General features: G+C 40.1%; 1 protein-coding gene across 2 annotated transcripts in view; it reads right to left on the reverse strand.

Annotated features, from left to right (window-relative positions):
* Positions 1-18,236, reverse strand: part of PAK5 (p21 (RAC1) activated kinase 5) — a 292,039-nt gene that overhangs the window by 154,467 nt on the left and 119,336 nt on the right. For both annotated transcript variants that reach the window (XM_034641340.1, XM_034641341.1), the window contains one exon: positions 12,469-12,616. The gene's annotated coding sequence lies outside the window, so the exon portion shown is untranslated. The remainder of the gene's footprint in view (positions 1-12,468; positions 12,617-18,236) is intronic.

Consider the following 18,236-nt stretch of genomic DNA (forward strand, 5'->3'; position numbering starts at 1 on the left):
GAGAACAGTCCTAGTTTACTGCTGTTACCATGGTATAACTATTGAATAGCTCTCCTCTTTACTCTCAAACCAGTCTGGGTTTGGACAAGAAATAATAATAATCGGTACAATAAAACATTGGCCATAAAGTGTCTTCAAGTTCTTGACAATACGCCATGATTTTAGAGCCGTATGACCACTGTAATGAATCTGACCCATGCAATGCCTTTACTAGTTACTATATTTATTTGGTTTTGGAAAAGAAGAAAAAAAATCCAGGTGGGATAGCTGGCTTGATAAATCTTCTCTTATCCCTCAACATACTGCTGAGAAACGTTTCTGAGAAAAAGAGGAAAAAGCGATATAAACCCTCAACTACGTTTCTGAGAAAAAGAGGAAAAAGCGGTATAAACCCTCAACTACATGCTCTCTTACTTTGAACTTTTAAAGCCTTTGCACACATGTGATTTCCTTTTGATATTTACAACAACCCTCTTAAGTACATCAAGGTGGTAGATACTGGTTTTCCTATTTTAGAAATAAAACAACTTCATGGAGTCCGTACCACTTGGCCAGCCAGCTAGAGATAGAAATTAGAATAAAGTCAGGATTTTATATTAAAACTGGGCAGCTCCTCACCCCCCCAATTAAAATACATGCTCCTTAGTTATCTTTCCACACCTGAGGACACTCATAACCTTTTCCAATAAAAATGAAAACATTAGTTGCAAGAATCAAAGAGCAGTTCATTCAAGGAAAGTTTACAAACATGCCATTTGGGATGCTTTCTAAGCCACAGGGGTGATAAGGATCATACCTTCCATTCACTCATCTTTATGCTTTCTAGGGTCCCTTTAATTTTCTTTCATACCAAACTCAAGGAATAGACAGACTAGGTGTTTTTACTTTGCTTCACTCAGCACTCAAGAGGTGAAGAAGTGAGCTCAAGACTGTGCTGTGGCCTGTAAGGGGTGCAGCTAAAAATGACTCAGGTCACCCAACTCCAGTGTCCAGGTACCTTTGGCTTTGCCAAATGAAAATGTCATGGAATAAAATGCTAAATTTCCCATGAAGCCTACTGTAATGAGGTTTAATTTGCCTTTTTAATAAAAAAAATTAGGAAGTTGACACAAAGATCATTTTTAAATTTTTCCTGTCTTTATGTTACAGATAAGCAGAGGAAGGGCTTTACAGAGATGCTGAGTCGCTTCATGTTTTGAGCATCACGTGTTGATATAACTGGACACCTTTAGGAACACAAGCAGGAGCATCAGCCTCAGGCTGTGGCTGCACAGCACCCTTCTCTGCATCCCGTGAGCTCCAACCAGCCCTCAGGCTCTCACACTTCATGCCACATAAGCAAAAAGCTGCAACAAGCAACTTGGAATTCAGACTTGACCATATCACCAGAAGCCTCTCCTGGCTTAAGGGCTCAGAGTGTGGTTCCACTTCTTCAGTTACTCTTTGGGTTTCTACAGACTCTCCTTGGCCCACTTTCCAGCCAAAGGGGGAGATGCTGGACAAAATTGACTGGGAGCTCTTTTAGGTCACTGTCCATTGCTTCCTTCCTTGCCCTTGCCTGACGAACAATCTGTGTGGCAACGAATTGCTAGTAGTAGAGAAAGACTGGGGTGCATATTTTCTCCTCCTAAGTCTATTTCTTAGGGGGATTTTAAGGAAACACTAAGTTTGTGAGTGAAGGGAGCAGGGTTATTCTATGTATTTTTTTTTAAGTGTGCAGACACTAGGTTGCTGCAGGTGAAGATATACAAATAATGCCTCCCAAAGCACCACTTCTGCCAGTTTAGTAAGTTTTATAGAAAACTCTAAAATTCTATGATGACTAAAGGAACTCACACTTCACAGATGGGAAACCTGGAACAACTACCATATCGCATGGGGAAGCAGATGGCCTTCCCCGTGAGTGCACCCCTGTACACTTGTATTTGCCATGGAGACATCTCAGGTTGGAGGGCAATGGGGAGAATTACCTGAAAGCACCCAGTCCTCAAACATCTGGGCAAACAAGAATACCTGAAAACCCTCATATTACTCAGTGGTCATCCCTGGGCCGCAAGATCAGAAAGTGAACTCAATGGATCAACCAATGCTGCCCATTTGGTTATTTACTTTTATTGCACATAGAAAGCAGACATTTCAGTTGTTTGCAGTCATAAAACCACTCCCTGGATGGGACGGACATCACTAGCACCCTACAAGGCTCCTATGTGTCCCCTCTAGTGTTCTGTCCCCATGAAGTAGATTTTTGAGTTCTATCCTCATAGATTTGTTTCACCTGTTCTTGAACTTTGTATAAATAGAATCACACATAACATTCTTTTTGTGTGTTTGACTTCTTTTGCTCAATGTAGTATCTGTAAGGTTCATCCATGTTGTTGTGTCTACCAGTTGTGTGTTCTTTTTATTGTTGCATGCTCTTCCATTGAATGACTAAATCAAGATTTATTTATCATTCTTCTATTGTTGAACATGTGGTTTAGTTCCAGTTCTAGACTATTAGGATACATTGGTTATGCACTAATTTTTCCTTGGTTATAAATCTAGGGGGCTATTGCTGAATCATAGTGTAGCTTTGTCAAGATACTGAGTTGTTTCCGTGTTTCCATGTTACACACACACAGAATCTTTGCCATGTGTGTAGGGTACGTGTAGCATTAATTGATATGGTATCCACTAGGCTTTTAAGTTTTACCAAAGGGGAAAGGATCCCAAGCAAAATAACAAGCAAGCAAAAGCAGAAATAAATAAGACAGAAAAGTTATTTTCTTTGACACAAAATAATCACATTGCAATGCAGATAGGATTTACTTTATGAAACTGGTCAATCTCGAGCTACATGTTGTTTATTTGAAGTTGTCTGCAGGCTAGATTGTATTTGTAGGTTGCCTACAAACGTGTTTCTTCCCCTACATAATCAAATTCTTTGCTGTTAGCACGTTTTTGTTTTTAATAAACCAGTGGTCAAAATTGGGAGATTTCATATCAGAAGACTCCAGCTTTCAAGCTTCTCCTAAAAAAGTGGAATACCTGGTAGACCTGAGGCCCCATTACCATAGAGCAATAACAGAGTAAAGTAAAGTAGGTGCCACTGCATTTAGGCACACAGGCCCCTATTTGCACAGTGCCTTCCACCACCTATTGTTTCTTACATTGCCTGGTCTCTGTAGGCATGAGAACCTCTACCCTATGACCAGACAGTCAAGTTCCTTCATATTTCTTTCATTTAGAGGACAGGGATTTGGCAATTCCAAAGATGAGAGTGTTCTAAAGCGTTAAAATTTTGTCTTTTAACATGTCAAACTTTGAAATGTGTGGAAACCTCCCTAGAAAGTACTATACTAACCTGCTTCCAAGAAATGGCTGCAATAAGAGGGACAGCTCCGAATATGTTCAATCTGTGTGCTAAATGCATCAGAGGGAATGTGGAGAGGAGAGCCAGCTGAGCTAGTTCTTCTGATGGGAGAAACTTCACTCAGCATATACGCCCACAGGCCCAGGCTTCTGATCAACATCTGTTAACCATGTGAACAGGATATTTGACAACAGATGAGAAAAACAGCCCCTCTGATCCATTCAATTAAATACTTCCTGGACCAGACTCAATTCCATCATGATGAGTGCACTGGGCAGTTGCTAACTACATTCATTTATTTTCATGGTGCCAAAGATATTAGTAGGGAGCCAATGTTATTTCATTTTGGCAGTATGCATTCTAGCTAATCGGAAGATTCCTTATGCTAAACTGCAAATATATCCTGATTACATTTTAAAAAATGGTAAGTTTTGCTAGGCTCACTAGACAGTAAAGGAAACAGATGACCACCCGCTGCCCTGCCAAAATGAAGGACAGAGAAAAGAAGCACGAGAACCTATAGAAAGAGTAATGAAAAAAAGCAGCATAGTCCCTAGGGAACATGGCAATAACAACACCAATCTGGAGACCAACTCTCAGTCCCTTTGCAAAGCAAGGCAGGGCAGAACCTAGAATGGAAATTTGGAAAAGGAGCAAAGTTGTCCCTGACTTTTAGAGGAAGCACAGCAGTACTCTCTGCAGGAAAACATCCCCATTCAGGCCCTAAGGATTCCCATATATTAACACCAATAATCAAACATTCCCTAACACATGAAGAAAACTACCACCAAGCATAAGAGTTGACAAAATAACTGGTTTTCTGCATCCCTTGTACTTCATGTGTAGAATGAGCAGCTAAATACAAAATAACTATGTCTAAAATGTAAAAAAAAAAAAAATTTTTTTTAAATAGAAGATGAGCATAAGCTGACAGAATACTTTTGCCATCTATGAACTCAGATATGGAAACTTGGTAAAGGTCCGTGATATTTCATGATTTATAAGCTCTTGACTTTTTTTCTGATTATCTCAATTGCACAACATCCCCACCAGCTGTCCAATTATTTTGTCCCAAAGACTCCCATGCTCTCGTGGTCACTGTCAGATCCCTGTGCTGGCATTTTAATTGTGCTCCCCTGTGGCAGTTGGGTCCACATGCCAGTAACAGGAAGGGCAACTACTCAACTCCATTCTGGATCCCGTCCTCTCGGTAATATTAGGAAGCTCCACTCCTGGACAGTGTCTTCGAACATCGACCCTCACAGACGGCAGCTTTCACAGAGCTTCTCAAAGATGCCAACCCTCTTCTCCAGGGAGTGTCTTATTGTCTTTGTGAAGGGAGTACCCTCTGAGCCCTCGTGGTCAATTAGACACATAGTCAAGGGATAGGTTCTCAGATTGTACCTGAAACCATCTTAGCACTCCTCTTCCCTGAGCCATCTGATACTTCAACAGAACTATCAAAGAAACTATGCAATTTCCTCCTCACTTGCTATAAGCCATCATAACATAAAGGCTTCCAAGAACCACCCTAAGAAAACTGCCAGGCCAACTTCAAGTGTTTTTCATAAAAGGTTAAATCTTGGGGTGCCTGGGTGGCTCAGTTGGTTAAGCGTCTGCCTCTGGCTCAGATCATGATCCCAGGACCCTGGGACAGAGTATTGTGTTGGTCTCTCTGCTCAGTGGGGAGCCTGCTTCTCCCTTTTCCTTTCTCTCTACCCCTGCCCTTCCCCCTGCTTATACTGTCTCTCTCAAATAAAATCTCTTTTCAAAATAAAAGATTAAATCTTGAGTTATGTGTGAGTACCCCCATATTAATAAATCCTTGCTGTTCCAGCTTCCAAGTGGGTTTCACCCTCCCCTACCCCAATACACTCAAGGTCAGGTCCCATGCAGGTTTCATTGGTTCTGATGGCCCCTGTTAGCTGGGTACTTCAGTTTTTCAGTGGGTGGGCTATTTCTTCCTAAAGAAGGGCTGACACTCCTTCTGCTGAGACTATACTCATTATCAGTTTGGAGCAATGAGAAGTGGCTGAGAAAGATCTTAAGGAGAATGAGGCACCTCCTTCAGGTAAAATCCTGGCACAGCCGTCAGGTGAGTGAGGCTGTCCTTTGTCAAGGGAAAAGGGCTTGCTCCTGTCTTCTAAGATGGTTTAGGGGCATTTAGGAGTTCAAGGTTGTCAAGCTCATTAACCCGATGACCCGTCCTGTCTCAGCATCCTTGCTGGGGTCCTGAGTTTGAAACAGGAGAGCCTGGGGCGCCTGGGTGGCACAGCGGTTAAGTGTCTGCCTTTGGCTCAGGGCGTGATCCCGGCATTATGGGATCGAGCCCCACATCAGGCTCCTCTGCTATGAGCCTGCTTCTTCCTCTCGCACTACCCCTGCTTGTGTTCCCTCTCTCGCTGGCTGTCTCCATCTTTGTCGAATAAATAAATAAAATCTTTAAAAAAAAAAAAAGAAACAGGAGAGCCTACAAACCTGCCAAACTTATAGTCAGACCCCTGGGCCCAAATTTCATCAGAGTCTGCCCTGCAACAGCCAGAGAGAAGTCTCCTGTAAAGCTGCCACAGAAGTTCTCTGGCTCTCAGAGCATGCATTAAGTTGGCAATCAACCACCTTCAGCCTAACATTCTCTTTTCGCAGGTCAAAAGTAGTCACCGTGCTGTACAATCCATACACCCATCACTGCTCTACTAGTTACTGCATGCTGCAGCTGCTAAATCTCCCAACACTTGACCCTCCGTGTAAGTCTTATCTCAATTGACTACATGGGAAAGCTTAAAAAATTGTGATGCTGTGGCACACCACAGTTCATTTTCATTCCAGTTTGCCACAAAAAATATGTGGTCCCTATTGCTTTCAGACAGGTCAGTAATCCAATTCCAAAATCCTATCCACAGGGTATCCCTTTCTACAACCACTTATTTTAGCTTAGTTTCCCTGGGAAACGGACCTGAGACAAGCATTAAATGCTAATGCTTTCATTGAAACATGCAATCCCAAGGTAGGAGAAAGAAGAGAAAGGAAATGGGGCAGGGAAGGATCGGAAGAAGAGAAGGTAATATGTTCCTGTTCTGACCGCTACATTACCATGAGCTATTAAGAAGTACAGCCAGTAACCCAGCAAAGGTATCTGCGAAGTGACATAGAACACCTTTAAACATGCAGCACAGGGACATATGTCCTGGAGAAGACCATCAGAGAGAGAAATGGAGAGGGAATTTCTCTGCCTTGCTTCCTCTTCTCTCTCATAGGAGCAAGCTGCTAAGATCTAGATCAGTTGTTGTCCGCTAGGTATGATTTTGTCCCCCAGGGTGACATTTGACAAGATATTTCTCTGTGTGTGTCTAGAGATTTTTGTTGTTGTTGTCACAGCTGGGAGGGGCTACTGGCATCTAGTAGGTAGAGGTCAAGCATAATGCTAAACATATTATAACACACAGGAGGTTCTCCACAACAATAATCATTCAGTCCAAAATGCCATTAGTGCTTCTGTTGATAAACCCTATTCTAGGTGATGGTAAAACCAAGAGGATCCAAAAAAGCGCATAAGCTGTATTTGACAAAGTCACCCAGCAGAAAAAGACAAAAGATATGGAAGACATTTCACAGAAGAGAAAACACAAATGGAGAACAAAACATGAAAAGATACTGAATCTCATTAGTAATGAGAGAACTCAAATCCTGGTAAGAAACCATTTCACATTCAACTGATGGGCAAAAATTAAGACATCAAGAATACCAAGCATGGGGAGAAGGAGTCTCAGGATGATTCTCATTTACTGCTAGTTGGGAATATAAATTGCTACCAACTCTTTAGGGAAGAGTTTAGTATTATGTTGTAACATTGAACATGTACACATTTAAGGTGACCACGTATGCCAATTTGCCTGGGATTGTTCCTGATTTTAGCCCTAAAAATCCTGCATCCCGAGAAACCACACAGTTCCAGGCAACCTGGGATGGGTGGTTTCCTATACATCGTGTATTCTAGCAATTCGTTTCTATGTACATATCCCTGAAAAACTTACACATAGACCAGAAGACATATGAAAAATGATCGTAAAATCTTTGCTCATAGTAGGAAATGCAGAAAACGGAAACAGAAACGTCAATCTACAGAAGAATTGTGACATGTTCACATGATATGATATTGTTTAGCTGTGAAAATGTACATGTAGTTACATGTAACAACATGGACGAATCTTAGAAACAAATGTTCTAGGAAATGAGCAAATCTTTAGACTGAATATAAAATCAATATTATAAAGCTCAAGAGGAAGCAAAATTTAATAATATTACATAGGAATATATTCGTGTTTGGGCCAATTTTTTAACCAAAATAATGGTAAATGGTAGATGCAAATTTAGGACAGTGGTAAACTCTGGAGGGTAGGTGGAGAGACGGAATGCAGAAACACTCTGCTCCCCAAAGAAAAATTAATAATAATTAGGTCCCCAAGAGTCTTCATTGGATTTTTCATCTTTGCTGTCAGCTTTAACTATGATATTTCTTCTGTTATTTTCTGTTTACCTTTTCTTAAAAAAATAGTCCTTATCTCACTTGTTAGAAATTAGGCAGCAGAGAATCACCAACATATTTGCAAGACAAGAGTGAATGGAATACATTCCCCAAGTCAACATGGGAGGGTATTTGGGCGCCGGGTTCTCCATTTATGGGTCTGGTCAGCACTTACTCCCTACTCTAGTTCCCATTCTGCCCCCTAGGAGCTGGTGATGGTATCTACTATCAGCCTGTTAAGCCTCACACTAAAATTTGCTGTACCTGGTGGCTTAGAGATGCGCCACACTGCAACACAGGCCCAGGAGAACTATAAAATCACTTAAGAAAACTGTAGAATAAGGCTTCTATTTAATTTACACAATTCAGTCTCAAAGTGAAAAACCCATGAACTGAAAATTACCATTTCACACACGCATCCCAGGGGAAACATACATGAACACATCTCTTTCTAAATACATCCCTGATGTCAGCTGCCTCAGAGACCTACCCGAGAAACCTGTCCTTGTGAGAGTCTGAAGCCTTGGTATTTAGGTTTGGGACCACAATCCAAAAATCCTTTATTCTGGGGATCCTTTATTTTGTGGGTTATGGAAGGTGCATCACAGAAGGAGTTTCTGCCATGTAATCTACATCATCACCTGGCCTCCCTGAAGCCACAAGGTACATATGCTGAGTCATGCACACAGCTGTTCTTGCATCTAGGTCTCCCGCAACCTCACCTCTCTCTCCAAGCACCCATCAAGGCGTTTCCTTCCTCCCCTCCTCCCTTTTTGAAATAAATATCAATCCTACAAATCATTTCCTAAGAGAACGTCTTATAATTTTGTTAACCATATTGCTACAGAAACCTGGACATCCACCCATCCCTCCCCTCATTAACCTGACTTTGCTCGTCTTCCCATTTGCTTAGTATTTTTCCCTAAAGATTATTCTTTCTGCAAATTAACTTTTCTTTGCTTGAATTCTGGTACATTTACATACCTCTAGTCCTTAATGCTGCTCTCTCCCCTGGTGCTTGCCTCTTGCCCTCAGCACTATATGCCTTCATTAGGGGGAACTGGGTGTCTCGGAAAACACACTGCCCTCCTTGCCTCAAATTTACTTCCTACTCTATTTGGTTGGAGAATACCTACTCACCCTGTAAGCTTTAATCTAGATGTTTCTCTTCTTGGTAGATCTCCCCCTTCCTGTGTCAGTGCCCTTTTGCCATGTGACCTTGAAGCTCCTCTTACCAAGAGGTGGAGTCTATTTCTACATCTGGGCTGGTCTTGTGATTTGCTTTGGCCTATATAATGCAGCAGAAGTGACTGTTCTGAGCCTCGGCCTCAGGAAGCCTTGCACACTTTCACTCACTCTCACGCCTTCCGCAGCCACCATGGGAACAAGCCCAGACTAGCCACTGAAGAACTGAGTTGATCCAGCTACATTCAATGTTACCAAGAGTGTGAGGGAAAGCATCTTAGACTATCCAGTCCCCCGGCTGATTGCAGATGAATGAGTAAACCTACTTCAGACTAGCTAAACCTGGCCCACATCAGCAGAACCTTTTAACTCACCCACAGACTCAGCAGCAATCATACATACTTGCTACGTTCAGCCACTAAGTCATGGGGTTATTCGCTATGCAGCAACAACTGACACACTCTTTCTTGATCCTACTTAATAGCAGTAGCACCCTTCCATATGGCTCTTATTACACTCCATGTTTTCCAGTCTTTCTCTTCCTGCTCTCCTTGAGAACATGGGCAGTACTTTTCTGTATCTCCAAATCTAAATGGCTCCTGCCAACTTTCAAATAAATGGGTGTCAGAAAAATAATTAGTTAATTAAGGATTACAATGATGCCCAAGGGACGGTTTTGGAGGCAAATCAGAATCTGAATCTCAGCTCTATTTCCTATATGTGTTACTCCCGAGAATTTGGTTAACCTTGCTCAACCTTACCTGTTCATCTATACATGGAAGACCAGAATAAACACATATGCTACAGGACAGTGGTGATAAAATACATATTTCCCCTCCCCTGCACCTGGTATTGAGTGACTGACTATTCAACATATAGAATTAAATGGTAAAATGTAATGCATTTATGATAGTACATAGCTTCATACCTGATAAATGATAGCTCTACTAATATGATCACGAGCATCCCTATTGTTGTCACTTCTTATAGCAGAAACTATCAGTGCTCCACCCGTATCCTGTTGGCATTCATCATTTCTGTGCATGCTGATCTGATAGCAGCTTCCAATGGCAAATACCTGGGGTTCCTTGCCTGAGGCTTCCTCTGGCTGCTGGAGTCCCTTGGCCCACATCTATGGCAGGCCACAAATGCCAGGGAGTTAACACCCTTCACTTCTATCCAGGGAAGTGGTTTTCCATCAGGGCAGATGGGAAAAGGTGGCTGATTCCCTTGCCCTTGGTTAGGATAAATCCAAGGTACGTTCAATGCTGCATCCCAGAATTGCCCAATGGGATCATGCTCCTCTTGGTCACAGTAACGATAAGGTGCTTCTTCTGTTTTTCTTCTCTTCCCCACCCTACATCCCCGTTTCCCTACAAAGGTATACGGGCATCACCTTCCAAATAAACACCAGTATCCAAATTTTTTTGTCTATTTGATTCCAGAGAAATCAACATAAATCAACTACTAATCTTTCTGTATTATTTTATCCTTATTGCTTCAGCATACAGTTACTTTCTTAGAACTTTGACTCCATTTGGAAGCCTAGCCTTGTGAAGATCTCTCAAGGTGATCAAAGAGTTGTATCTAATCCAGTGGATGACAAAACCCATCACTGAATGTGGTATACCACCTTTAGGTCTTCTTGGATATTTTCATCATGGTTCAATTCTCTAAGTACATCAGGATAGGGTTAACTTACAGTTGATCTTGGGTAGTTCTGTGCTTATGCTAAAGGGCACCTGGAACCATGGTATTGATTCTTGGCCAAGACAGAAATGAAATGTAATAACTAGTGATTTATAATGTGCTATTAGAAGTCTGAAACTCCCCCAAAGGCATACTGTACCAGCCTGTCTACGCTGTTTATGGAAACTGAATGGATTGATGGTTTACACCCGTTTACCTGTTCACAAAGCCTGCTTTTAGCTCCCTGAGCTGTGGGGTCTAAAATGCTCCTCAATAAGCCTGATTCTTGGCTTCCCTGAGAGCAAGGTGTCACACGTGTATCTTGGTGGTTCATGATCTGAAGACTAAGGGCATCGTGTGTGATGGAGAAAGGACCCTGAAAGCTGTACCTAGAAGTCTAGGTCCCCTCCAATGCTTGCTGGGCTTGCTTTCTCCTGCTGTACCCTTTCCTTTGTTGTATTACAGCCATACATGTGTATACTTTGTGGTATCTCAACAATCTTTTCAATTACCTGATACCATGTAATTGCTGCACTGGGCCTGTTTTCTGAGGCCCAAAGGCTTTTGGGAAGGGTTTGGGGGTGTTGGTCCCTTCAAGGCCATACCCTTGCCTTTGCTGTTTACTACTACATCCCTAGGGTCTAGAACATTTTTGCAGACATGAAGAAGCCACCCAATGAATATATGTTGAATAAATGTCCCCCTCTGCTTTCTTACTATTACAAAGCTTTTATTTTTTTAAAGCTTTTATTTATTTATTTGAGAGTGAGTGGAAGTGAGTGAGAGTGAGTGGGGTTTGGGGGGGCAGAGGGAGAGGGAGAAGCAGACACCCCATTGAGCAGGGAGCCCAACTTGGGGCTTGATCCCAGGACCTGAGCTGAAGGCAGACTTTTTTTTTTTTTTTTTAAGATTTTATTTATTTATTTGACAAAGAGGAGACAGCCAGTGAGAGAGGGAACACAAGCAGGGGGAGTGGGAGAGGAAAAAGCAGGTTCCTAGTGGAGGAGCCTGATGGGGCTTGATCCCAGAATGCTGGGATCACGCCCTGAGCCAAAGGCAGACGCTTAACGACTGCGCCACCCAGGCGCCCCTGAAGGCAGATGCTTAACTGACTAAGCCACCCCAGTGCCCCTCCATATTTTTTATTGTGATACACTTGACATATATCATTAGTTTCTGGTGTACAACACAATTTGGTATTTGTGTCTATTGCAAAATGACCACCACATTAAGTCCATCACCTCACGGTTACAAATTTTTTGTGTGTAATGAGAACTTTCAAGATCTACTCTCTTAGCAACTTTCAAATACACAATACAATATGGGTAACTATGGTCACCTTGCTGCATATTACATCCCCATGACTTATTTTATAACTAGAAGTTTGTATCTTTTGACCACCTTCACCATTCTACTGACTCCCCATATCCCTACCCATCTCTAGCAATCTGCAATGTATTCTCTGTAACTTTTAGTTCAGATTTTTTTAAAAAAAATTTTTAACTGATTCCACACATAAATGAGATCATACAGTATTTGGTTTCTCCACGTGTGACTTACTTCACTTAGCATAATGCTCTCAACGTCCATCTGTACTGTCTCAGATGGCAGGACTTCCCTTTTTATGGCTGAATAGTATTCCACTGTGCATATGTGTGTATGCACATGATTTAAAATAAAATTTAAAAGAGCAAAACCATAACAAAATTCATTCCCCTACCTTTTTTTGATGGCTGTGGATGAATCAGACTCCAGAGGAGTTTGGCTATTTCTGTCCTGCAAATTTTTGTTGGAGTTCTTCAGTGTTCTTCATTTTTCTTCAGTGTTCATTTTGGCAAGAGGTGGAAGCATTTTGTCACAGTATATTTCTGTAACAACATGGTACCAACATGCGTCAGAAACCCACCAACATTATGCTCCGTTTAAAAATAAACAACCTCACTTACTTCACATTCCTGTAGATGCCGCACACCCTTTCTCTACTGTTTCATTCTCTCAGGCACGCAGCTACTGACCTGTGATTACCTGGACCCACCCCCCTCCCCCGGCCATGTTAAGCTCCCCTTAGCACCTTGCCTGCATCTGTCATAGCACTTTCTCACACTGGTCCACTATGAGTCCAGCTCTTCAACAGGAAGTGAGCCCTACAGAGGCAGGAAGTGAGCCCTACAGAGGCAGGAAGTGAGCCCTACAGAGGCAGGAACTGTGCCCTTGGTCCTTGACTCTCTGGGGCTGAGCCCACTCTCTAGTAATTGCACGTTTCATACAGTTGATTCTCATTATTTGCAGTAGTCACGTTCTATACAGTAGCTGCAAACACCAAATTAGTGAATGCTGAACCCACTGTTCCTATAAGAAATCCAGGGTTCTGCAAGTGTCTGATCCCAAAACATGCTCATCAATCAACCAACACATAACCCTGGTTAGAGTTTTATGTGCGTTTCTGTTTAGAGACACATTTAATATATATATTGTTGATTCATTAACATTCAACTTAGCCAACAGCGACAGAAATCATGCCTGAATGAAGATTGCCAAAGACATGTATTTTTTCCACAGGGCACGCCACACTGAGGAATACTAGACGGCACCTCGGCACTTTGCTGGGGGGCCGTTTCAAACAGCAAAACCACCAGCAGAAGCATAGAAATGAAAAAACACATGAGATGGTGAATTTGCAAATACAAAACCCACGGATAATGAAGATTGACTATATATACATTGGCTGATTCAAAGTTACATGTAGATCTGTAAGTTCCTAGCCTTGCTTTTGGTCCAGCACAGCACTGCCATTTAAATGAGTAAATATATAAATTCTATTGATTGAGTACAAAGGGACTAAGTACAGATTTCTGATGCTTCATGAAAGATCCAAAAATTGAAAGCAGTTATTCTTTCCTATCCTATTAAAAGGACAAATCCCAGGTCCTAGTTCTTTTCTTCTTCCTGATATTAATCACTGCTCATCCAATTTTCAGACAAGTCCAAAGAAAACGTCCCTGAAAATAATTATAGGTTGACAGTCTGTCTACCCTATCCATTATGGGACAACCCAAACCATTTCCAGAAGATGGCTCTATTTTTCTCCTTAATAATAAGAAATACCTGCTTTTACCTCATTATATGCATCAGTTAACTGTAGGTACGCAGTGTACATAGTTAGTACACTTGTATTTACTGTAAAAACGACAGTACTTTGTGACATAAAAAGTGGAGCTATCACAGTTTAAGTATCTACTTTCCTGTGCATTCAAAAAATATTTAAGGCTTCCTTAGGGACAGAGATTTATGTTTTAAAGCTGTTGCAAGGATTTTCCCATTAAGTTTACTTCTTAATATTAAAAACTGGTTAAATTTAAACTTGATTTATTTGTATTTCATGGAAAGTAATTTGCTGGTAAAATCATCTTCTTAAAAGCATGCCCTATGTTTTAAACTAACATTGCTAAGATCAGAACTTGCTAAAAATGAACATCTTTTGCATAGATAACAAGAAATCCTAGATGGTTCTGAAAGCTCAGTTCTTGCATGCTTTTATTATTTTAACAGGCTTTTAATTTAGTTCAAAATCAGCTAAAACATAAGTAGACATAACTTCCTTTTAAAGTCTTATGATATTCTCTTCATATATTTCAGAGCAGCAGAAGATAAGTCACCTTGTCAGGAAATGCAATTTCAAGACTGATATAGCCACATGCATCTCTCACATAACTATAATTCAATATATTTTACAACACACATACCTTAATCCAGAAAAGTAAAACAAAATAAATACATCTTATTTGTATACTTTCTTAGTACCATCATATTACATTTTATATACAATTAACCAATATTTTGGTTTTAAACTTTAAACTTTAAGTTTATTTTGTAATTAGCATTTTTAATTTTCTATTTATACTGCAAATAACCAAATTAATAAAAAAATCAGATGCCATAAATTTAATACATGCCTATATCATCACTAAAACTCTCCTCTCAAACTGTTTCTTTAAACATGACACTAAGAAACCTATATCTACATTGTAAAGCCATATTACCATTATTGACCTAGAAAAAGCAATCTGAATGCTCAGATTATGTTCAGATCACAGCTACACTACTCTGAACCTGCCGATAAAGTACATCTTTATATGAGGTACTGATGCCAATTAAATTTAATATTTCCAACCTTCAAGAGGAAGGGGTTGACTTTGGAACCAACAGATGTGGCTTCAGCTTGGACTAGCTGCACAGATTGGGCCAATACATCATTCCTCAAGTTTATTTGTTCATCTGAAAAATGGAGATGGACACAATTTTCCATAATACAAGGGATCCTCGAGATAAAGTGAAAATGTCCTATGTAAAGTACCTGGCCAATAGTGAATAATAAAGAATGTTAGTTCTGGTTTTTCTTAAGTACAAAACCAGCCCAAGCAGCATTTCAGACAACTGAATTTAGCTCTTAAAACCAAAAATCAGTGACCTGTCACCTGTGCATAATTTGTAAAACAAAACAAAAAACACAAAACCAAGCTCTAGTTTACCCACAGTTTCCTACCAGCAAAATAAACATCTCTATATGTATGTCTGTTATAGAAACGTATCCAAAGAAACATGACTTTTTTACCCACAAGTCTATGTCATTTTGTACATTTCATTTTCATAGATACATAGATTCATTTCATAGATTCAATATGGCCTCTCCATATTGGGCTCCTTGACCATGAAATCAAACAAAAACACTTCACTGCAAATGGCACTTGACTCAGAAACAAATGTATAATTGGGCTCACTGGTCAACTACTAAAAAACTCTAAGATCCTATTTTATGTAAAACAGAACAAAGATTTGCCATCAACTATATTAGTAGAAATACTTCTAGTCCCTGCACACTTGTTTTCTCCTCTCATTCAAGAATAAGGGCACTTATGCAGATCATTTCAGGTGGTTTAGACCCAGGACAGAATGAGCCCCATCACCCTTGCAATCTTAGAATGTTTGTTGCATTATTCACCCTTTTATCCACTTCTCCTTGTACCCAGAAATTAAAATATGTGAGTGGCAGGTTTGATATGTGGTCTGTACTCTTATGTTAAAAAAACAGAACTTTTTTTTTCTCTCTCTCTTAAAGAGAACAGGCTATGACCTTGTCCTCATTAATAGTGAGTTCTGGGCAAATGAAGTCCAATGGATTATGAAATCATGAAAGATGCTAAATGCCATCAGGTCAAAGTCTTCCAAGAACTCTGAGGCATGGCGGTAAGAGGAAAGAAATAAATGGATTGTATGGAGAAAACCTATAATTTATTTCTTAACCTATTTTTTTATAAGATAGAATCTTTCCCAAACCAAATTAATATGGATCATCCTCCTTGAAAATATAGCTTCATCACTGTGCCATTTTATAATAGCTTTTTCTTTGTGTATACTTTATAACGTGGATAATTCCATACTTTCAACTAGATGTAGCACTCCACATCTAATAGGAAAACCCTTAGATACACAAAAGGGTTTCAATACCGGGTTTGACAGTATAAAAGCCATGCAGAAAAGAAGCTGGCAGAGACAGTTTAATATGAACCTCCTCTGAGGACTTGCAAACAACATCACATTTGTTTTCTGCTACTCATCTGCCCCTCTGTGATCTCTGTCTCTCTATATCATAAAATATTTATAGCCGGAGCTCAGCAGCCTTTCCGCTTTCTTCACTGTTGGAATAAGGTGTGTTCTGCTCCTGGGAGCGAACAACAAATAGAAACACTAAAAATCTGAATACATAACTTCAGGGGAGAAGAAAACCTCGTCCACTGAAAAACAGATTTTCTTTCATTCAAAGCAAGATAACTGTAACTTATGGGACTGCATTTTTTCAGTAATTATTTATGCACTTGTCAAGTGCGCCGAATTCTCTCTAGGGAAACTTCTAGGGAGTCTACAGAACTATTCACTCTCTTTGGATTTCCTCTAATATGGATTGAGCACTATTTTGTTTTTCTTTTCAGGGAATCATGAAGCTCGATTTTCGAAAACCAATCTCACCTTTTCCTACAGGAATATATCCTGTTTGAATGTCTGGCCTCTATCTATGAAACATTTCCCTGGAGACAATGGAAGGATTGAGCTTTTCAGGACTAAACTGTAGGTAGTAGTCTCACGTTAACGCTCCTTTCATCAGCAAGAGCAGAATCTGTGTTTGCTATCATTTTGGGAAGTAACTATTCTTTATGCTAACAACCACATAAATAATTAAATTTGGATATATTGGTTTTCTAGTTGAATACAAAAGATACTTTGAATTTTTATTTGCAGAATGCCCTAAGTTCTAGCTCCACTGATGAGTACTTGCTTTTCAAACTTGATTGACTAAACGAGTCTGTATCTGGGATTCCTTATCTCACACCCCTAGTAATGACATGTGCAATCACACAAATTTCAGAGAGTTAAATTAGAGGATGTATGTGTAAGACCTTTAGATACTCTGAAGCACTATACAACATGAGAAGAGTTATTTTAATTCCGAGGTGTTTGAATTATACACACATTAATCTGATACAGAAAACAGAAAAGGTAACAGCTCAAAACTTGGTGATAACGTCTCTGGAATGATGAGAATTCTCTAGCTTCCACTTCAGTGGATCTGCACATGTCCAAGTTGATCCTGCTGAGCTTAGATTTCCTAAGCAAGATGATTACATGGGGGAATAGTGGAGAGAGAGAGACAGAGAGAGAAGTGGCCACCATGGAGTCCATGTTAATAACCACTCCCCTCTCTAAAGCAGGGGGTTCTTAACTGGGGGTCTTCACTTCAAGTCCTTGGGATCTTTTAGATAGGATCTATGGGTTCCATGAATTTGGAAAAGAAATAAATTACCTATTTTCATTAGCCTTTAACAGGTAACAAAACCCAGGGATATTCTAAGGACCTGTAATCAAGAAACATAAGCCTTTTATATCACATTGTAATTGCTGCAGACACCTTGAAACATCATTTGCACTCTACACTGCTCCAAATATATGGCAGTTATTTAGGTCTGCCATTAGATATTTCCAAATCAAGTAACTCATATCACCATAACACAAATTTATCTTATTCGATGTTTTGATAACTTTATGTCAACATACATGGTTTCCTTTATAACCCTAGGTATATTACTTTATGCATTTTATGCATTTTATTTTTTTATTTTTATTTTTTATGTTTTTTTATTATGTTAGTCACCATACATTACAACCCTGGTTTCTTTTTTTTAAANTTTTTTATTTTTATTTTTTATGTTTTTTTATTATGTTAGTCACCATACATTACAACCCTGGTTTCTTTTTTTAAAAATTTTTTTTNTTATTTATTTATTTATTTGACAGAGATAGAGACAGCCAGAGAGAGAGGGAACACAAGCAGAGAGAGTGGGAGAGGAAGAAACAGGCTCATAGCAGAGCCTGATGTGGGGCTCGATCCCACAATGCTGGGATCACGCCCTGAGCCAAAGGCAGACGCTTAACCGC

This window comes from Ailuropoda melanoleuca, chromosome 13 (assembly GCF_002007445.2).
Source record: "Ailuropoda melanoleuca isolate Jingjing chromosome 13, ASM200744v2, whole genome shotgun sequence".
In the NCBI taxonomy this organism is placed as follows: Eukaryota; Metazoa; Chordata; class Mammalia; order Carnivora; family Ursidae; genus Ailuropoda; species Ailuropoda melanoleuca.